Source organism: Panthera leo, chromosome D2, assembly GCF_018350215.1.
Source record: "Panthera leo isolate Ple1 chromosome D2, P.leo_Ple1_pat1.1, whole genome shotgun sequence".
Lineage (NCBI taxonomy): Eukaryota > Metazoa > Chordata > Mammalia > Carnivora > Felidae > Panthera > Panthera leo.
The window spans coordinates 4,618,074-4,635,715 of NC_056689.1; the positions used below are offsets into that span (position 1 = coordinate 4,618,074).

Below are 17,642 nucleotides of genomic sequence, written 5' to 3' on the forward strand. Positions count from 1 at the left end.
GCTGCTAAAGGGAACCTGTCTCCACTCAAAACACTTCTGATACCAAATATGTACTTTATTTATTGTTTTTACCACACCAACTAGTTCTCCAACTCTCCAGACACCAACTTAGTGTCCTACAATTAAATTCTGACACTACCTATCCAGAGTTAACATGGACCCCACAGATTAGGGGTATAAGACTGCCTCTCACTTTAGATGCGAATCACAAGTCCTGGGCCTCCTGCACTTCTGACTCAATGGCTTTAAATTGGAGGTTCTTACCACTTTCTCCTCAGAGTCACTAATTTTCTATAAAGGCTCACAGAGCTCAAGGAAATACTTACATTCACCAGTTTATTTTAAAGGATATTATAAAGAATACACACAAATAGCCAGATGCAGAGGTTCATGGGCAAGGTCTGGAAGGGTCCTGAGTGCAGGAGCTTCTGTCCCCCTGGGATTGGGGGGGCACCACCTTCCAGGTAGGTGGATGTGTTCACCAACCTGGAAGGTCTCTGAACAGCATAGCTTAGGGATTTTAATGAAGGTTCGTCATGTAGGCATGATCCATTACGAACTCAACCTCCCTGGTGGATGGCTTGGTCCAGTCCCCATCCAGGACCCCACCAAGAGTTGTCTCATTAGAACAAATGATGTTCTGGGATGCCTGGAGGGCTCAGTTGCTTAAGCATCTGATTCTTGACTTTGACTCAGGTCATGATCTCACAGTCCATGAGGCCAAGCCTTGCATTGGGCTCTGTGCTGACAGCATGGAGCCTGCTGGGGATTCTCCCTCTCCCTCTCTGCCGCTCCCCTGCTCATGCACTCTCTCTCTCAAAATAAATAAACATTAATTAAAAAAAAGAACAAAAGATTCTCCTATCACCAGACAGAGCTGTCTGTATAAGACACTTCTATTATAACCATTACTCAGGAAATTACAAGGGTTTGAGGAGGTCTGTGTCAGGAATCAAGGACAGAGACCAAATTTATATTTATTATTATGTCACAGCTGCTAAAGAATTTGGATACTTTGTGAGCAGAAGAAATAACTGTAACACATGTCTTGTTGTATTGTCACATACAGTCTTGTCAAGTTGACTGAATTTTATTGTAGTATGAAACCCTATTTGAATAATTTTGGGTCAAGAAATTTCACTGTTTTTGCTTTTATTTTACCTGAAGCCTCTCTTTCTAAATGCAACCTACACTTTCTTTTGGGAAATCCACCAGTAACAAGTCTTGAGGAAAGGGAAGCCAAAGGGCTAAGTCCCTCCTCTACCCTAAGTAGCCAGGGGATAACACTTAAAACTTCAAGTCCTCTGGGACTTTGGATCTTGTGCTACTGATACAAGGATGTGAAGATGAGCAATACATTTCCTAAATCCTGAAACTCCCAACTTGGTAGAAAGTGTCTTTATAGCCTGTTCCCAGTTTCTCTCCCCCACCTCATCTCTCAGTGGCCCCCGGAATCCCCAGCACCAATCACCTTAACTACTTATGGTTTGAACTGTGTCCCCTTAAACAGCTACACTGAAGTCCCAATGCCTAGCACATCAAAATGGGACCTTATTTGGAAACTGGGTCTTTACAAAGGTAATCAAGGTGAAATGAAGTCATTAGGGTGGGCCCTCATCCCATATGACTGGTGTCATCATGAAACAGGGAAACGTGGACAGGGCAGACTGTGTGAGGACACTTGGGGAGAACGTCCCCAGACGACGGAGTACTGGACAGATGCCTCCACACATCAGGCAATGCCTGAGGTTACAGGAAGCAGGGGAGAAGGATGCATGGAGCAGTGCCTTCCCCAGTGCCTCCAGAGACAGTGTGCCCCACCAACATTGTCGTTTCACACTTCCAGCCTCAAGACCAGTGAGACAACACACCTCTGTTGTCTTAATCCACCCAGGTTTCGGTACTTTGCCATGGCCACTGCAGGCAATCAATATATCAGCCAAGAGTATCATACTTGTCTTCAAAAGAAACAAATATAAGGAAGGTTTACATAAAACATCCCAAGATTTTGGAAGAAGAGGTGGAAACAACCAGGGACTTTTTCATGAGAAAGGAGACATTTGAGCTGGGCATTATAGTTGATGTCACTTTCCTCGGGCAAAGATGGGGGATGGCATTTCTGCCTCCATGAAGATTAGAAGCAGAAGTGTGAAGGCAGGAACATGTAGATCATGTGGAAAAGAACAAAGAGGTTGTGTCCTGGCTTTATGTAGTAGATGTGTTCAGAGGATTCTAAGAATATCACTTTCAACAGCTCAGTTTAATTAAACTTCTTCTAGGGGCACCTGGGGGGCTCAGTCGGTTGAGTATCTGACTTTGGCTCAGGTCATGACCTCGCAGTTTGTGAGTTCGAGCCCCGCATCGGGCTCTGTGCTGACAGCTCAGAGCCTGGAGCCTGCTTGGGATTCTGTGTCTCGTTCTCTTTGCCCTTCCTCCACTCTCACTCTCTCCCTCTCAAAAATAAACATGAAAACAATTAAAAAAAAAACACCTTCTTCTAGAAGAACTTAGAAAAATGATCCAGTAGTTCCTTTGGTACCCTTTATTGTCTTTCCTCAAAAACTCTCATAATTGCTTTAGGACTATTGGTTATTCTCTAGAACAGAAGACCCCAGACATTTAGAAGTTACTAAGTAGTAACAGATTTGAAGAACAGACAGCATCATAAGGATATCAGCATCGTGTCTTGAGACATAAGAACATGTTAGATTATCATCATCTTTTGTTACCATGAGTTCATTAAAGGAATATTTTAATAACAAAAAAAATGAAACATCATCACTTCAGACCAAATTATTATCCTTTAAACTAAAAAAAAAAAGATAGTTTTGTGAAAAATTTCCCACATTGTCATCTTTTCTCACTTTCCCAAACCAGAGAAAACAATGTGCTTTCTGGGAGTGAGGAATCACTGCTTTAAAATTAAACCCACTCAGGGGTGTCCGCATAGCACGGTCACTGTTCCTGCCATGAGCTGAGGGAGCTGGCGACCATGGGTTTTATTTAACAGGTTTCCTCGTAGAGGGGCCCGAGAAACGCATGAAATTATAACAGATCCACCAAGAAATGGGCAAGTAGTTCTCTTCAGAAGAAATGTCGGTTCACCTGTTTCTACACAAAGACTATTGGTCTTTTCTAGAGTCGTGATTTTTTTTTTTTTTTTTTTTTTTTTTTTTTTGCCTAAGGAACAACAGGAACCTGGAAGGGTTTAGGGTGTCCTCGTGAACCAACCAGGAGAAAAGGATACACATAGCCTCCCTAGGCTCAAACATCCCCTAAGTCCTCTCTTTTACCCTTTGTATTCTCCTCATTTAAAAGATCATAAGTAGAGTTCTAAAATAAGTAACAACAACTAATGAAAGGAAATGTAACTGAATAAGTACACTAAGAGCTAGGGTAGATTAGTTTTAAAAATCGGCTCCCATGTAAAATAAGAAGGTTACCGAGTCAAGCGAGAGTATATACTACAAGAAAAGTGACCAAATGCTGTCTGTGCAGTTGCTTCACGGGGAAAACTTCACAGCCCTGGGCTCATAGGCTGGGACCCACAAGCTGTCTGCCTTCCCGTTACAGCCACATTCACGCTGGACACGGGATTCGCGTGCTCCAGCCCCCTTGAATTCTTCAACTCTTCGATCACCCCACAACTTAAATTCCTGAACCTGCGAATGCTGTGCCTCTGGCTCATCCCTCTCCTTCCCTTTGCACCATTTACTTGCTCTGCTCACAAAGAATCGCCGATCTTGCTTCCTACCCCCCAGATAGCATTTTAAGCATTCTGCCTACATCAGCTCACCCAATTCTCACTCCAGTCCTCGGATGCAGGGTGCCATGACACCTGAACCCCCATTTTATAGATGAGGACATCTCACCTCATCTCATTATGTCTTCTCAATGAGAACAGAGACTCCTAACTAACAAAGACACGAAGCCGGAAAGAGTAGAGTTATAGCAGGAAACCTTTACAGAGTCCAAGCTCCCGGCCAGTGCCCTGTGCTCTAGAGTCCTCTGTGGAGACTCTACGAACACCTCAGGTTTCATGAGTCCTACAACGCTTCCCAAAGTATTTCTAAAGGTTCTACGTAATGGCCCTACGTACACTAAATCTTAAGTTTTCTTCAAAAAAAGGAGCTGCATCTTGTATTTCTTCTCACACCCAACTCTACTACAAACAACTGATAAAAGTCAATCAGAAAATATACACAAAGTGAATTAAATGTAGATAATTTTGCAAAACTCAGAGTGTATCAATCACCTTTTTTTTCTTGACTAAGACATTTCTCTTTTTCCTCTTCAAAAATTTGGCAAGAAACTATTTTTTTTTTTTTTTCTCAACTTGGAATCAGACGAGATCGGGCGCGTTCAGGGTGGTATGGCCGTAGACTTTTTTCTCAACTTGGGGACTTGAACTCCCTAAAAAATAATGTCTTATTTTTTTTAATGATTTTTAGTGCCTATCTATGCAAGTTAAGTGGTATATTGAAAGAGTAGATGAAGCATTGGTTCTATTCATTTATATTCATTGCTTGGTTATTCATTTATTAAACAAACACTTCCTGAATTCCTGCATTTGCTAGCTCTTCCATTAGACAAAAGACAGAATTTCTGGTCTCTAAGAGCTCACGCTGGTAAATATACCAGGAAGCCAGGAAATTTAGGACAATGGACGGTGACCTGCAAGAAGAATCTGCACCATACTATGGTGGCGAAGGACACGGAAGATGATGGGAAGATCGTAAAGGCATCATGGACCACAGGCAACTGTGCACCTTTTATTCTGGGAAACTGCAATTCTAATGGCAGACTGAAATCCCATTAAATGTTGGTCATTTGCCGGGGGCTGTTGGTATGTGATTCCAATAGGGAAAGAATGGTACATGCCCATCTTTCTGGGCTCTCTTTGTGAGCTCTTTCTCTGTGACAGAGAAAGGTGTGAGCAGGGGGCACAGAGCCAGTTTAAAGGCTCTTCCCGAAACGTGTGTTTCCCTACAAACAACACACTTCTGGCCTGATAGAAATTTGACGTAAGTCAAGATAAGCCTTAAAAAAATCAGGTAAGCCTTGGTGGACCCAAGTTTCAGTGGTACCCTGTAATTACTGAGATTGAGCTGCCACGTTTTTCATTTCTAAAACTCACTGCTTGGTGTTTTTTTTTTTTCCCCACTCTGAGGGCTCAGTGTCTCCAAATGAGCACTTTTGGGAGAGCGGCATGTGTGACTGGGAAAGTTATCTTGCATTTGTAAATACTGAGGAGACCACACACATGAAATAGAGACAACCAATAATTCGTAAGATAGAGCCTTTATTCAATCCTTGCTTAATAGAACATTGATTCCATCTTCTGGCTCTCTGGTGTATTGAAATAGGGGGGGAAAAAATCCAGAAGGCACTCACTTTGAATATCATGGAAAGTTTTAAGAGCGGAGAAAGAAAAACTTTGTGTAATGTTATTTGGCTCTCTTAGAGTCTATATTCATGAACCGATTCTGCAAATGCAGCCATGGCATAAATCATCTGTGAATTAAGAGTCAACAAAACAATGAATGAAAATCCCCAGTGGATGTTCTGCTCTTTTCATAAAGCACAAGAAAAAGAAAACTATAAGGCATGAAAGAAGTTAGGCTTATAGATGTTTGGAGTTTTCTAATCACTTTATATTTTTGTGAAAGCCAATCTTCCTGATGGTTAGTTCCTGCCTCATGCTGACAGTTTACAAATAAGAATAGCGAGGTCCCGGTTCAGAGCAGACAGTGTGGAGCCCTCCTCAAAAGCCTTTTTAAATTCAAGTGACAGAGCTTCACAAGCATTCCTGGCAGTAAAGGATGAATATTAATGCTTGAAGAAAACAATAAACTAGATCTGGATCTGTAGTCCTTCACCTCCCCAGCCCCCACTGGAAGAACAAAGGCAGACCTCCTGCACTGGATGTTTTGTCTTTTTGATTTTTACACTCTTAAGTGGAAAAGGCACAATCACATAACCCTTGTTAGCAAGACTTATCATTCTACTGATATACTGCTTCATTCAAGAACATTGTCTTCTGGATCCCTCCAAATCCAGACATATAAACATACGTACATAAGGCACGTTCAATAGGAAAATTTATTTTTTCAAAATGCTATGGAAATGAGGAACCCCACGTGAGGTAACATGGCACGGCCCGAAGACAGATCTATGTAAGAAATTCTGGCCTACTTTGTAGGACAGTGGTTTGTTTGCGTTATTGAAATATAATTAACATGCAGTGTCACAGAACACTCGTTACAGTATAATTCAACAGTTCTATACATTTCTCACTGCTCCTCGTGGTAAGTGTACTCTTAATCCCTTTTATCTAGTTCACCCATGCCCCCACCCACCTCCCCTACGCCAACCACCAATTTGTTCTCTATATTTAAGTCTGGTTTTTTTGTCTCTCTTTTCTTTGTTCGTCTGTTTTCTTTCTTAAATTCTACATATGAGTAAATCATACAGAATCTGTCCTTCTTTGTCTGACTTATTTCACTTCACATAATACTCTCTAGCTCCATCCACATCATTGCAAATGGCAGGATTTCACCTTTTAAGGCTGAGTATATATATCCTATATCTTTTTTACCTATTCAGCTGTTTTTAATTCCTCAAATATTTCAGTTGCAACATGCATGAAATCAGGAGCTGACCCACCTATCCAACTATATTATCTTCAGATTGCTTCCTCATATCATGGAGAAGATCCTCAACTAAGATGGAAACCTAAGCTTCCTGTGTCTAGATTGAAAGCTGTTTGTCTCTGGAATGTTTCTCTTTGCCTCTGGGTACATAGTTTCATTTTAGCTTAGGGGAGAAGGCCTTTTAAAAAAAGTTCCAGACAGGTTCTGAACAGATCAGCTTCAAAATTGTTCAACTTCTGATTCTAGAGCTACTTAAAAAGTCCTTTCAACTGTCTTGTCAGATTTTAGCCAGGACAAAGAGTAAACATTCCTGCAAGTACTGAACAACCCTATGGATGAAAAAGGCATCCTCAAAGAGGGTACAAAAGATATCATCCTCCCAATATCCAGAGCCACCCCAAACACAGCCAAAGAAAGAAAGGGGCGCCTAAGTATACTGTTCAGTCCGTTAAGCATCCGACTCTTGATTTCAGCTCAGGTCATGAACTCATGGCTCGTGGGATTGAGCCCCAGGGTGGGTTCTGCACTGAGCAGGGAGCCTGCTTGGGATTCATTCTCTCTCTCTGTCTGTCTCTCTCTCTCTCCATCTCTCTCTCTCTCTCTCTGCCCCTCCCCTGCTCATGCACACACACACACACACACTCTCTCTCTCTCTAAAATAAATAAACATAAGAAAGAAAGAGGGAAAAAAGGAAAGACTTAGACAATCCTCTGAGAGGTAGCATCAGTAGAACTTTAGCCACAAATGGAGTGCAATGTATATCTGTCCGGTCATATTTTGGGGTTCCCCCATCTGATGGCTGAGCTGCCTGCATGTGTAAAAACGGATAACCTGCATGTCCCAGGCAGGCAGAAAGCCACGCCAAGCTCTCAGAGCACAAAATGAGTAAGTAAGAAGGAATTCACTGTCTCTGGGAGAAAAGGATCAACAACCTATGGGTATCCCAAAACCAACTTAACAGGAGTCTGGATTTGGAAAGGAAGGGATAATGTGAAGCGTCAACTTCCTCTCTTGTCAGGGAACCACAGAGATGTGAGAGAGAGCAGACTCTGGCAAGAACTCTCACCTTTTGCTGGCTCCTGCCCATTTTCCCTGGACCCCACCTCAGGCTGGGAGGTCTTTTATGGTGCACCTCACTGCACAGGCATCTTCTTGAGGTTGGCAGGTGACCTAAAATCAATCTAACCTGTTCTGTGACCAATGTGCCCTAGCACAGGACTCTGAGAGTTAGGTAGCAGGCATCTAACAGCTCTACGTGCACCCAGAAATTCTGTAGCTTGGGCTTCTTAGATTCCCATGAGCGACAGACCTATGATTGTTTCATGAGAAGATTTCTCTACAGCAGTGGACTCCCTGATGGCTTTTAATAGTCTGATTCATGCCTCATTAGATTTAGATTTTGATTTGAGGGTCTAAACAGTCCAATTTCTTGTCTTAATTATTTCTCCGTGTCCCCAAGTTGAAACTGGGCGAGTCGAGTCCCCCCCCATTACAGGATTGGACCTCCCTGTTTTTAGTGTTTTAACCACTTCTATCTGCCGTGGACCCGATATTAACTACCCAGGACCCTTTCCAGGACCCCAGAATTTTCTGGGAATCTTAACACACCTCAGAACCTTTCTGGGGTCTCTAGAAACTTTCTGGAAACTTTAACAAACCCCATAAAGGGGTCCCAGAACCTTTCTGGGGACAATATATAGCTTTCTCTCTCTCTCTCTCTCTCTCTCTCTCTCTCTCTCTATATATATATATATATATATATATATAGTTATAGTTATAATTATAGTTACAGTCATAGTTACGCACATATACATGGATGTTTTAAATAAAGTTAGTTTGGATCAGAGAGCTGCACACAAGGGAGCGGAGCTCAAATCTGAGAGTGACTTACCCTTGGCCTCTAGCAATAATGGGGAACAGTGAGCTTGAGGGTTTTAGCAGGTTCGTCTCCTTGTCCCATAGTCTGTTAGCAGTCAGCATCAGATCTCCTTCTTCATCGCCAAAAACTGCTAAAAAGGAATAAAGAAGACACTTTAGTTGATGCAAACAAACTTTATTTAAGACTGCAGGAAGTGAGCAGTCTCCATTCTCAAGGCTCTAGAGAACACCAACAGGAGGCTAAAACAAGAAGCCTTTATAAGATAAAGGCACGAAAGAGACAATAGAGAATATCTGGTTGGCCAGGGCCACATACCCAACCGTGTTGGGGTGAGAAGATCCAGAAGTGGCCTGGAATTTGGGGACTGACTGGTTACACCATAGACTTACTGGCTAAACGTGGGGTCTCTACAGGGACTCAAAAATCATCTAAGTTTTCTTTCGGTTTGCTGACGCGCCACTTGGGGTGACAGCGGCCCCATCTCAGGCCTGGAAAATGATTTCCACACCTATTAGAAGATAAACTTGGGCATATGAAAATTTTAAGAGTTGATTGAAGCACGACCCACAGGGGCTAGATGTGTAGGGAAAAGGTGTACAGGGAGAAAGTGCAGAAGCAAAGAAAGAAAACTGTTTGGCTAGGGCTTAAAGCTTAGTTGTCTTTTAGTGATTGGTTGTCCTTAGTATTTCTCTGTTGTAGCCTAAAGCATTTACAGGCTTGGAGTGGGGTCTGCCCAGGGGCTACCGTGGTTAGAGCCCACTCAGTCTGAGGGCCTCCTGGTGCGTCTAGTCTGATGGGTGTAAGGGGCAGCAGCCACCTGGCGATAGCAGGTGCTCGGTCAAGAGCGGCTGTGTTTACCGTTGCTTTGCTAGCGACAGTGTCATCATCAATGGCAGCAGCGTCTTGATGGAAGATGACTAATTAAATGCTAAACTGAGTTTCAGATCTACCGGGAGCATGAAACAGGGTGAAAAGCGGGAGGAGGGTGGTTTCAAAAAGCTTCAGACAGACCCAGCTCCTGGGCTGGCTCTGTCGTTACTTGTAGAGCCTGGGAAAGGGGCTTCATCTTTCAAACCTCTTATTTAACATGAGAGTAACAGGTGTATTTACTTTACAGGACTTTTGTGAGGCTTAAAGGAGACTTCAGGTGCAGTCCTAAGTATCATTTGTGGTTCGTAATTAAGTGCTCAAATAGTGTTAGCAATTATTAACATTATGGCATGTTATTATTCAGTCTCAATGAAGGACCATCCTCACAAGGGAACCCTAAATGTCAGATCCATTATAAGCGGGGGAAATAAGATTTAAAAGGGTCATCTGAAATCTCTTACAAAAGAACAAAAACAATAAAATATGAATCGGTGGGCAGGAAAAGACACAAACGCCCCGAAAGTACTGGCAGGTGAGAGGAAAGACTGAAGGACCAACGGCCGACACTCACTGAGGGCCAGGCACCGTTGTGAGCACTTCCCAGATATTCATGTAGAGGGCCCTAATAATCTTGTCAGGCAGGTACTATTTGTGTCCCAAGTTTACAGATAAGGACAGAGGGGCCAAACAAGTAACGCATCCCAAGTCACACAACCAGCCAGGAGCACAGCAAAGACATGACGCCAGAAAAATGCTCCGGAGTCTATGCATGTACTCATTTTGCTATTCAAAGTAGCTTCTCTTCCATACATGTTAAAAAGGTGTTCTCGAAAAGACCAGTGAGAAGCACTACTGGAAGGGGGACTTAGGAAAAAGGCAACGCTGAATCCTTGTATCAGTCACTGTCTTTGGGAAAGGTATGGACACGGAGTTAAGGGCAGGCCAAGAACCCAGTATACACGGCTTCAATAATTCCACCCTGGGGATGACAAAAGTGTGTCATCCTACCAGTAAAACATGAAGTAAATGTACGAAGTTAATTGGAGATGTAAATCAAGTGATAAGGGCCTGAAGGAGAAAAGGAAGTAAGATTGTATTTCCTCCACAGACGCCACTTTGGCCCAGGAATCCAAGTATGCCAGAGTCGGCACACACTCAAAGATGGTAACTGAACATGTCATTTTGGACAAAAAGCACACCCTGCCTCCATTCTGGGGCAACGATGGAGTGGAGTTTCCCAGTTGTTGACAGCAAGAAACACCCTGCCTCTCACCTGCTCCAACACACAACATCAAATCCTAAATATGTTCCAGTGTGAGGTCTTCATCCCTGCTATGCACAACTTGACCTTGACTATCTACTGAAACTAACAAAAACGACAACAATGCAAAAGGTGACCACTTTTCCTCTAAACTTTCTTATCAACATTTTACAGCTTCATGAAGTCTTCACCATGATAGATTCCTGGGGCATAATGATTTATTCACTAGCTATCATGGTAAGATCTCAACCACTCAAATTGTCACCTGCCAGACTTCAATACCTGACCTTGACTGCCCACCTGCTTGTACTCACCAACCTTTATCTCACATTTTCCCTTGAGCTCCTCTCTCCAGCTTATCTCTTAACTCAGGCAAATGAAAAGCGAAACCTTCCCTCAAGTGACTGTCCTGACAAGACCTCCAACCAGCCCAGACCATGCTGACCAGTTTGAGCTCAATCCCTTACTCACACCTGAGCCAATGGACCACGGCGTAACCTCCAGAAAGACTGACAACTATCTCTACCTCATTGCAATACTAAAACCTCCGCCCAGGGAGGAGCACAAGTCTCATTACATAACACGCAACGTGTGTGCAGGCAAGTTTCCCTAGGACATATGCACGACCCTATGTCTGCGTCTACAGATGATGACGAGGCTCCCCTACTAAATATCCCTCCTAACCCCAAACAAAGGAACCCATTCCCTCCCCAGAGAGCCAGGGCTTTGGAAGTCATTCCCCGTGATCTCCTTACTTGTTGCATATAAATTTTACTTGGTGTGACATCCACACCTGTTGTATCTGTGTCTTACCAAGGAGCAGACTCATGTTGGTTCCATTACAAAATCTACCTTTATCACGCTCCACAAGTTGAGCCCCAAGAGTAACAGTCAAGTTCAACTCCTGTATGTACAGTTTTGCGAGAAGAGCATTCTTCTACTAAAAATTCAGTGGGCAGACACAAGTATAAATTTGAATACAGAAGGTAGATTTGGCAATGTTTGTCAAAAAGACTTAAATTTTTGCTTACAATTTGATCCAGAATCCCTAGCTCTCATAACAATTGTAAGGATATATACATTTTGTGCAATGACGTTTATCATATGAGTGTTCATGCAGAAAAAAATCATGACATCAAAAATTAAATATCCAATGACAAGAGACAGTTAAGTAATCTATAATACATCCACAAAATGTAATAAAACGCCCTCATTAATAAGATGTTGCAGAGGAATGTTTAAGAGCAATGTCATGGAGGGGTGCCTAGGTGGCTCCGTCGGTTAAGCGTCCGACTTTGGCTCAGGTCATGATCTTGCAGTCTCTGGGTTCAAGCCCCAGGTTGGGCTCTGTGCTGACAGCTCAGAGCCTGGAGCCTGCTTCGGATTCTGTGTCTCCCTCTCTCTTGCTGCCCCTCCCCCACTTGCACTCTGTCTCCCTCCTTCTCAAAAATACAGAAACATTGGGGCGCCTGGGTGGCTCGGTCGGTTAAGCGTCCGACTTCGGCTCAGGTCATGATCTCACGGTCCATGGGTTCAAGCCCCGCGTCGGGCTCTGTGCTGACAGCTCAGAGCCTGGAGCCTGTTTCAGATTCTGTGTCTCCCTCTCTCTGTGACCCTCCCCTGTTCATGCTCTGTCTCTCTCTGTCTCAAAAATAAATAAACGTTAAAAAAATTAAAAAAAAATACAGAAACATTAAAAAAAATTTTAAAGGAACAACCTCATGGAAATGGTTCTTAATGTGTTGCATTTATCACATACAAGTGCACAGAAAAAGGACAAAGAAGATATTGTAAAACCTAAGAGGTAACAGATTTTCATTTTTACACCTTTATTTATTTTCATTTTTTACATTTGTGTCAGTGAACTTTTGCAATAACAGAAAAAATTTCTTTCCTTTTCCTTTTTTTTTAATGTAAAAATTTGTTTCCAGTCCTAGGAGTCCCAGAAGGACGAGGTCAGTGTCCCCGGGGCCTAATGCTGACAAGCAGAGACAGGACGGAACAGGGGATGTGTTGAAGACCACGGCCCACCTTACAGCGTTTCCTTCCCCACGTTTTGTTTGCCATTTTGCTGTTGTGAAACGCAGCATGTCATGTTCCCCAGCCAGATGTATATCACATTCTAGAACTCTCGTAAAGCCCTGGGCCCTGCACACCTTCTTACCTGTGAGCTGTGATGGATCCTATAATGAAAAAAACCCACAAGGACATCCTTGGCTTTTCTTTCCTTAAACCTCTGAGCCTAGGGAAGCACTGCCCAATGGACTCTGAACATTAACGGAGATGTTCCGTATTTGCGCCGTACCTATGCTCACCACCAGACTGCTCTGTCCCTGCAGGTCTGAAATGTGGCTAGTGAGACCGAGAAACTGAGTGTCCCCGTCACTTGCGTTTTATTAATGAAATGTGCGTAGCCATGTGCGGCTGGAGGCTGCTGTGGCCGACGGTGCAACACTCACGTGGTCAGGAAGAGCTGGCGGACGTTTCCCATTCTGGATTCCACTTTGGACCTTTCCAGCTCTTCCAGGTTAAAGTCCCTACACAACATTTACCTGCTCGCTTATTCATTCGCCTCTATGAATTTTACCAAGCATGCATCGTATGCCAGTCTTGGTACTGAGATCTATCAACCCGGGAGCCAACAAGACGGCCGTGGCCCCTGTTCTCACAGGACATACAGTTCAGCAGAAATTTTATTTTCTCGCTCCAAACTGCATGTCCTATGATTTGTGTCACAAAAGGCCACCAAGACTGAAAAGATGGGCTCTGGTACATCAGGTCACTCGCTGTGTGCTGTGCTGAAATTATGTGTTTAGAAGTGTATTCAATTGTATCAGCTCTCATCCACGGTCCCTTTTTCTCTACTGGGTGCTTGAATCTTCCAAGATCCATTCATTACAGTGAAGGGTAAGTGTTCTCCTATCTGAATTTCTCTTTCTGAGACGACAGGGATTGCTTGATTCTTCAGAGCGCAAGGCCTTGCTCATCTGAGAAAAAGGGGACTGGACATAAAGGGCAAAGACACTTCTCTCTGCCGTTGGGAAATAAAAGAACTTTCCTACTAGCTAAAAGGCACAGAAGAAAACTCCATATATCTTCAAATTCAGTTTCTTTTGGGCCTTCATTATGTCTAGATCGTTGTACTAGGTTGTACTAGGTATTTGGGGTGACCAAAGATCCGAAAGACTTGGTCCCGACCTTCCACAGAACCCCATTTGTGTAGAATCCAGGGGAAGTCGCCATGTGCGTCTGCTTTCCTAGAAAATGTAATTCCAGCAGTCCTCTTACAGCATTTCAAAGGAAGTGAAAGGGAACAAAACTCGGGGGCAGGGCAATTTTGTGTTCATCTTTCCATTTAAGACAAATATAAAGGAAGGACCTGACATGTCTCTAAAACTATGCCCAGCCCCACAGCAAAGATGGTAAAACTACAGTCATTTAAAGGAGATTAGGAAATTAAAACTTACTTAGGTTTACATGTAGTTTGTGTGTCTTATGGATATAAAAGTATTAAATAAAAACTGTAACTAGTACTCAGGGTTCTCTAGAGAAAAAGAACCAATAGAATATATATATTCTCTCCCTCTCTCTCTCTCTCTCTCTCTCTGTGTGTATAAAGAGAATATGTATATATAAAGAGAATATATATATATATACACACACACACAGAGAATATACATATACAAAGAGAATACACATACACACACACACACACACACACACACACACAAATAGATTTGTCTTAAGGTATTGGTTCATGTAATTGTGGAGACTGAGAAGTTCCCTGATCCTCAACCTGCAAGGTAGAGATCCAGGAGAGCTGGGGTATAGGTCCAGTCTAAGTGCAAAGACCTGAGAACCAGCTCTGAGGACAAGAGAAGACCCATGTCCTAGCTCAACAGTCAAGCAGAGAGCAGATTCAACCTTCTTCGGCCTTTTTATCGCTTTTAGGCCCCAAACCAATTGGGTGGCGCCCATCTATGCTGGGGACACTCTACCTCCTCAAATGCTAATCTCTTCCCAGAACACCCTTACACACACAGAGAGAAACAGTATTTAATCAACTGTCTGGAGACCTTAATGCCTAGTCAAGTTGACCTACAAAATTAACCTCCACAGACTCTTCCCAAGAGGGAGGCCCCCCTATATGGCCTTTACGAGTCCTCGAAATGTGACCCGTGTGGCTGAGGATTCTGCATTCCATTTGTACAGAAAGGGCATGGTAGTGCCAGAGAGTCTGGGTTCAAATCCTGCGATTCCCACTGTTGGCAAATTTTTGAGCCCTCCATCAGCTTCGTTTTCCTCATCCATAAAATGGAGACAAAACCTACGTCATGTGGATGATGCAAACATTGAAGATAATGTCTGAGCAGGGACTCCCACGGTGCCTACTTGTAACCGGCACCTAACACATTCTGGATGGATCTGGGGATAGTTTTTGAGGGAGTAGTTATTGCTAAATTAAAGTCAACAAAGCTTCATAATGTAGCATCAGAAAGTAGTTCTTCTCCAACACAGGGCAATGATGATGCTGTCACACGGTGTGAAGAACAAGGTAGATGGCACATGGCTTTCTCAATGCTTGTTGGCTGGGACCAAAAGAGCATCAAGCAGTGAATCTTTCTCTGGAGAGAAGACGGCCTGCAATGAATGCAATCTTAAATAATCCTAGTTACAAGCCGCTTGGTCTTTTCTGTATCTTTAGTGGTGTCTCAAACTGTCTCCTACACCCGGGGAAGAGGGACCTCCAGAACCATCAAGGCCCAGCCTGAGGCATCAATGTCGGCTGTGGGGTCGGCACCACCATCTCCATTTACACGTCCCAGGAGATAAGCCGAGAGAGTGCAGGCAGCCTGGCGTCCTGCCATTGTTTCTCGGAAGTGAGGCTGGGAAAGCAGGTGCTTCCTGCTGGGCGGTGCCACGAAGGAATGTTCTCTCTAACCTGGACTGCCACTTGCCCCTGTTGTTAGCAGCGACTCGCGAGGACACTCTTCCTAACCACATTTCCCTTGTCATCACGTCTGTTCATTTACCAAGAAATGATGCGATGTCGCCATTCCGGGCTGTCCCTGTGAAGTGTATTAGCACTGGAGGTCACTGTTGTCCCAAGCAAACCCAACACTGCTGTGCCTCTTCCTCGTGATTTTCAGAATGGCCCGGGGCCTCAGGCAAGGGTTCATCAGGTCCTCAGGCAGAACCACATGACACTCCTCAGGCAGCCTGCACTGGTGTTGCTATTTTCAGATTCCAAATCTAGTCCATCCCAGGAGCAAGAGTCCAGGGAAAAGGCCAGGAAACCTCGGAGGCACGGAACGTACATAGATTTACCCTCCACTCAGATTACTAGAAAGGTCTATTTGTGAGCAAGAAATTCTGTGCTTGCTGTGTATTTCCTGAAAACAACACCAATAACTTAATACCCTAAAGATACACCTGAATCAGAATGAATGACATCATCATCCTGTGAAAAGAGTTCCAGAAGCATTTCTTCAATAAATGAGGTGCAAATATTAACTATCGCCTCTTATCCTGGCTACTCCATTACCAAATAACAAGTAATCCAGGCTATTAAAGCTCTCAGGCTGACCTTCTAAACTGCTCTCGGACATAAGCAAACACAGCAGGAAGTGCATTTTAGGGCAATTACAGGCACAACTCAAGTATTTACTGGACACAGCATTGTAAGAGAACAATCTTTTTGGCATTTCCGAGGGAACCGTTCAATCCTGCCACAGTGGTGGCCCATCAGTGGTGGGAAGAGACCATTTGCCCCTAAGGGTGGAAAATAATTTTGCAGTGCAAGTTACGGAGGGATGGCATTTCTTCCTCTACTACATCCAAAGCTGAATGAGTGTGCTACAGCATTTTCCCCCATGATTTCCTCGTGACAATGTTGTGGTTACGTTAGCAGGGGGTGGAAAACTGATAAGTGTAATTGCTGAATCACAGGATGTATAGGATGTAAATATTTGGAAGGCAATTAAAAACCATTTGCCTCCCTAGCTTCTTAAAATAAAAGGCACGACTGAACAGCAAATGAGTGGAGATTTTTTAAAAAGTAGACGAGATTGTAAGACAAGAATATGAAATGATTTATTGAACGTTCATTTTGAGGTTCGGTCTAATGTGAATGGAGGAGGAAAAGAGAAAGATGCTGTGGATCAGGAGAAATGTGTCCTCAAATAACTAAAACTAACTTGCAGGAGACTCCCCCCAGGTCATAAACGATCACAGCGTGTGGGGCTGTCAATTACCTTCTCAAGTGGGGGCATTGTTTTGCGGGGGCAGGGGCGTGTCTAACTGCTAAGTTGCCCTTGTAACAAGCTATGGGGTTTGCCTCATTCATACTGTAGGACGGCAGTTAAAATAACCAGGTCAATACACCAGCATCCAGTAATGACAGTTCTTCTCAACAAATAGCTTTTCTTTTCTACTCTTATCTGATTCACACGTAAAGATGTCCAATGTCTCATTCTATATTCGAAGTAACATTTTGATATCTGACTGCATCCGTTGAATTTCTAACATTCTAATCTTTACTGCCAGCAGAGATGGTGTAAAGATTACATTATACATACGCAGACCATGTTGGGTTTGCATAAGGCAGGAAAGAGGAGGATTAAACAGTACTCAGGTACTCCTAGAGCAAGTTTAAAATTGGCACACTACAGTTTAGATGCGCAAAAAGAGTAATTTATTATGTTCTACGATGGGCCTCATTTTGCCTTCGATCCTCTATTTCTCTGATTAAAAATAAAACACATTTTATTTATGATCAAAAACCCTAAGATTTGATGATGAAATCTGATGATGAATGGTAACTTTGTCTCTTGTTAGGTTATAAAGACTCTTGGGTTAATTCAGTCTCTTAAATCCTTAACCTATCTAAGGACCTGCAATCTCGTGAGGACACGGAAAGGGAACTTGGATCCACGTGTCACGCTCTGCTAGCCCTGCCAACTCTGCCCGAGGAATAAC

At 43.3% G+C, this 17,642-nt stretch overlaps 1 long non-coding RNA gene across 3 annotated transcripts in view; it reads right to left on the reverse strand.

Moving 5' to 3' along the window:
• LOC122202806 overlaps positions 1-17,642 on the reverse strand; it is a 146,323-nt gene that overhangs the window by 106,339 nt on the left and 22,342 nt on the right. For 2 of the 3 annotated variants that reach the window (XR_006194889.1, XR_006194888.1), the window contains exon 3: positions 8,546-8,663. This is a non-coding gene — a long non-coding RNA (uncharacterized LOC122202806). Of the gene's footprint in view, positions 1-5,378; positions 5,515-8,545; positions 8,664-17,642 lie in introns of those variants that run through there. The other variant, XR_006194890.1, reaches the window with a different exon arrangement.